Consider the following 5,592-nt stretch of genomic DNA (forward strand, 5'->3'; position numbering starts at 1 on the left):
GAAATTTGACATTCAGTGCTTCATTGTGTATAGATTAATTATGATTCAAAAGTGGAGGATGCTCAGGGCATTTGGATGGTTAACGCACTGCTTCTTTCGACTAACTATATACATGTATAATATTATCAGATCTGAACATCTTGTCATCAGACATGTTGTTTATCGTATATTTATATCCAAATAAATTTCAAAGCATTGTTGTTTTGGGTCATTTATGAAATATATTTAAATCAATTTCAGTAGATATATGTAGAATACTTAAGTCTTATCTGGACATTATGGATCTTGTTTATTTCTCTAGTATTTCTTCTCGTAAGCTTAATAAGGGTGATTTCACCATCCATCATACTATATAGGATACTACTGCACCTTTGACCACTTATTTCCTCTCAGTTGTCCCCTATTGTCTGACTATAAGAAAACTTGTGGACATTTGTTATTGCAAAGCACATTTGTTCTATTCAAAATTGCTCTCCAGCTTAATTCAAGAATGAGTGCGGAATCAAGAAAATTTTAGCTTTAAAATAACGAAGTTGATAACTGTCAATAAACTTCTTTTCTTTAAGCACTGGGCTGATCTAAAGAAAACATGGCATAAAGCATCCTTATGGAAATGGTGAAACTATATTGTTATTAAAAAAATATGATGAAGTCAAACCTATGTACAAATAGGAGGTAACTGAAAAAAATGTTAATTGTCTTGGGGGGGGGGGGGGGGGGGGTTGCGTTAAACTATGACACCCTCCTCTGATAAAAAATGTTGTCCCAGGAAAGGTTCAAAGTTCAGCTTAGATATATGGGGAGGAATCTTTTAAAATTCTCCCAAGAACTACAGTGCTACAATTTGTGGTACTACTGTACAAGCACCATGAAATTCTAAACTGTTAACTCAAGCGAGCGACGAGGACCATGGGCCTCAAATTTCAAAGTAATGCTAATCGTAAACTACAAATTATGTTCACAAAAACTTTAACAAGCGACAAAAGAAAGTTTTATTACATAACTAGATGTCCGTGACATATGAAATGCATTTAACGAAAGATCAAAGCCCTCTTTTGGGTCTGATGGTAGTTAGTACGTAAAAGAAAAGCAGTTGACTTCGATTTTTAATTTGGAAAAAAAATCATGATATGAATTGTTTAAAAAAAAATCTTAATAACAATATTCTAATTTTTTTTAGCTACATGTACATGTATTTCATGAGTGCGGTGCGTGTTTTTTGTTTTAAGATTAAGACAATCAAACTTGTGACATGTTAAGAAGAAAATTAAATCCTTGTTTGATTAATCATCATTTTTTCCCTTTCCGTTCCTCTAACAACTCCACTAGAGCATGTCCGTGGCACCGTTCAGGGTGACACCAGCACCCTAACACTTTACCCCTCAGTTCCTCCAAAGACCCATACAAAGTACGTCCGTTTTCGCGTATTTCTTGGTTCGTTTTCACGTACTCCTTATACATTCGAACACGCTCCTCTCTCCCGTCATACATTTTAGCTGTGAACGGATTCCCCCACTTGCTCCCCGTAGCTCCCCTGACGTAGTGCGCCATGTCCCTACCTATGTACACGTGGTTTGGGTCTCTCAGCCAATCTTCCAGGTCTTTGAAGCCCATTTTGTTTAAATTGAACTTTCTTATGTTCACAACTGTCGTTTTTCCTAGACGATCCGCAGCCATCTTCAGTGCTTCTAATACAGTCAAAAAAAATAAAGAGAAAGATGAGATTCAGTGGAAACTCTTCTCTTATATGACCAGAGTGTTTCGGGCTTGTACTATCAGTTATAACTGGCATTGATGTACTGTACTTTGAAACATTATCGAGGCTGGATGTTTAATGAATTATTCATCAGATCTACCTCAAAATTTTAAATTACGAATTTTTTGCCTTATAACATATTTTTCATTTAGTAAAGAAAAACCTAAATATTTTAGGTGTAAATGTTTCCTATATCTTCACATATTGCTTTTAACCTCATTGTGATTATCATATTTTAAAAAACCTATACCATATGTAGTTTAAATCTCCTATGCAAAAATGCTCTTTAATTATAAATCACAATTGGATATATGCACCCCCCCCCCAATAAAATCAGTAATAAAATATAGTTATAAAGTTTATGTAGTTTAAATCTCCTATGTAAAAATGCTCTTTAATTAATCACAATTGGATATATGCCCCCCCCCCCCCCCCCATAATAAAATAAAGTTCACCTTACATTTCGAAAATAACTCATATGTTCTGACATTTGATAAGTACATCTGAACGCGCATATAGAATGTAATGTATAAGACTATCTATCTATCTATCGGAGTATACATACATGTAATTCGTTTTAAGAAAGAGTTCACTTACCCAAGGCCTTTGTTTTGTATGTCTTCAAAGCTTTTGTAAAAATCAAACAATATAACTGTATTTCATACCCTTTCATAATACATGTCTAAAAATTCACATGTTCTTGTTTGGATTGATAATGAATTTGAGAAATTTGTCACTATTAATTTCTATGCATCATACAGCATGTATATTCAAAGATATTGTATGCACAACTTATGTTTTAACGTCCACATATGACCTTCACTTTTTTATGACCTCAACCTCCGACCTTTCATTTCACCAAATGCGAAATCTCTAAACTCGGTAGCCAGCCGAACAGAGGGAGAGACAGATGGACGAACGGACGGACAAATACATGTACTTACTATATGTAATGACTTTTGGAATAGCTGCACTGGCGTATAAGATAGAGACATAAAAAGTTCTTGTTTTATTTCGATTTTTTTTTAATCATAAAAACAATATATGGTACAATGTGCCGTGTAGTTAACATGTAAATATAAAAAAGTTACCCCTCTATGATATCTGTATAGTCTACTGTTACATATCAATATCATATCAATATCTGAAAAGTTTTATCAATAAATCATAAACACATCCATAGTATACAGGTATATGTACATTTTTCTGGTTAAGTAAATCGTATGAAGTTAATAATATAAAGAACGAAATATTTGTAACTTGATATTCAGTAGATATTGGTATTCTCTAACATTGATACAATGTACATGTATATATTTTTTACTCGACTAAGTTAAAAAAACAACCCTTAGCTAATGATATCACGAGAGACACAAGATATAAAGATTATACTGTATATTGTTCATTCTTTACCAAGATCTACATTTTAAATGGATGCACGTAAATTCAGCTATACAGTATATATATATATATAGATCTTGTTTAATGATACACAGACTCATGTCCAGAACTTTGAACTAAATATTAAGAATATAACAAATTGCCATTCAATAATTTTGATACTGGCATTTCGTTCATGCATGCATAGAATTATCAATTTATGACAAACAGAAAGAAGTTGCGAGTTTTTTTATATAACGAAATGACAATTCGTCATAATCCTTTCCGTTCCTCTAGCAACTCCACTAGAGCGTGTCCGTGGCACCGTTCAGGGTGACACCAGCACCCTAACACTTTACCCCTCAGTTCCTCCAAAGACCCATACAAAGTACGCCCGTTTTCGCGTATTTCTTGGTTCGTTTTCACGTACTCCTTATACATTCGAACACACTCCTCCCTTCCGTACTTTTTGGCATTGAACGGATTCCCCCACTTGCTCCCCGTAGCTCCCCTGACGTAATGCGTCATGTTCCTACCTATGTACACGTGGTTTGGGTCTCTCAGCCAATCTTCCAGGTCTTTGAAGCCCATTTTGTTTAAATTGAACTTTCTTATGTTCACAACTGTTGCGTTTCCTAAACGATCCGCAGCCATCTTGATTTCTACTCATACATAAAAAAATCCGCCCCATGTTTAATTTTTTCACTCAAACCAAAGGGACATGAGGGATATACTTTAAACCAACTTTCATTCGCGACAACTTTATTTCGCGATTTACCTCCGATAAGCTGGTTTGCGAGGACTAATGTTCGCGACCAAGCCTTCTCCGGACCAGTCTTGTTATAACAACCATAAGACAACGAATGGTTCGTGGCGAGAAATATTCGCGACGACTATGTCTTCGTGAAAATTTCTCGCACGCGAATAGAAGTTGGTTTACAGTAAATAGTTTAGTTTCATCATTTATCAGAGGTACATTATACTAAATTGAATCCTTTTTTAATACTGGAAAGTTTATAGTTGACGGAAATGGGTAAATAATAAATAATAACAATATATTTAAAAAACTAAAAAATGATAGCGAATAATAGTAAATACTGTTGTTAAAGATTTACGAAAATGTACAATTTTGAATAAAATTGATTTTAATAAAAGAGAGGGAAAAAAATGTACAATGTGTGATTGGACTAGCATTGGGGATGAATTCCATTATATCTTAGAATGAACACATACTTTGCAAACGATAGAAAAATGTTTTTGTCCAAGAGATAGTATGAAAACCCAAATATTATAAAATTTAACGAGCTGATGAATACTAGTATATACTTATGATTTATAAAAACTAAAAAAACATTGTCAAAATTCATTATGAAAATTTTCAAAGTCTGCTTGTGATTTGATTTTTCAAAGTCTTCCCTTCTTTTAAAAAAACCTATACAACCTACTGTATTGTACTCATTTTTTGAAATTTATTTCATTGTTTTTATCTTCATTACTACTGCTGTACTTGTGATCCTTGCCTGTTTTTCTTTCCTTTTTTGTGTGTTCATTTGGTGAAACCTCAAATACCAGTGAACTGGTCTTGAATAAATTAATAGCTCATATTCACATTTTTATTAAACGAACTTTTGAGTACTCAGTATACGGTAATACGTACAGAGGTAATTCGTGATGTATCGAATAGTTAATGTTTCAATCGATTTTTTTTTTTTGCAAATGATCATATCTCAAAAAACAAAACCACCTCCTCCCCCAATAACTGGCAGGCCTTCAATTATACATTTGCTTTAGCCATCCACTGCAATTTGATGATTGATTCGATTATCAGAATGTATTTCTAGTAAATATCGATTAATTAGAAAATTGGAGAGTGTACATCACTCCCTCCCCCCCCCCCCCCCCCCATCCCGCTTTATACTTAAACTATGTTAGAAGATAATAATTGATAGAAAATTCACCAATATATATATTTTTTACTTGATTGTAGAAATATTTAAAATTCATGATATGCATATGGTTATATAGTCTGCAATAAAATCATGTGAGATTTATCACGGTATGCTACATGTAAAGTTAGTGTAAACCAAATGAAAGAAAATAAAATTAATATAATAAAATCTTAGATTATATAGAATCGTTGCCTTACCACAGTACTTTCATTCACTCCGTCATCTCAGTAAATCACACCTGTTTTCTCGGACATAATCTACTGTTATTTATATCCAATCAGGGGTATTTCACAACAACTTGCAAGTCGCTTGTTCACGTATCAATCTATAAATATGAAAAATATGAAAAAGATTAAAAGATATTAGAGTTAAAAAAATAATAACATCTCATGCATAAATTCTCTCTATTTAAAAAAGGGATAAAAGGGACAAATGAAATCAAATGAAAAGCATAGAGTGAAAAGTTAGGGAGAAGAAAAATACATCGGGTTCGTTGTCTCTAATAAA

General features: G+C 33.2%; 1 long non-coding RNA gene across 1 annotated transcript; it reads right to left on the reverse strand.

The window, feature by feature from the left end:
* Positions 1 to 1,088: 1,088 nt before the first annotated feature.
* Positions 1,089 to 5,428, reverse strand: LOC117692755 (uncharacterized). Its single transcript, XR_010712081.1, has 3 exons — positions 5,283 to 5,428; positions 2,354 to 3,798; positions 1,089 to 1,688 (listed from the first exon to the last, which is right to left on the reverse strand). It is a non-coding gene; the product is annotated as an uncharacterized lncRNA (long non-coding RNA).
* Between the last annotated feature and the right edge of the window lie 164 nt (positions 5,429 to 5,592).

This window comes from Magallana gigas, chromosome 3 (genome assembly GCF_963853765.1).
Source record: "Magallana gigas chromosome 3, xbMagGiga1.1, whole genome shotgun sequence".
Classification (NCBI taxonomy): domain Eukaryota; kingdom Metazoa; phylum Mollusca; class Bivalvia; order Ostreida; family Ostreidae; genus Magallana; species Magallana gigas.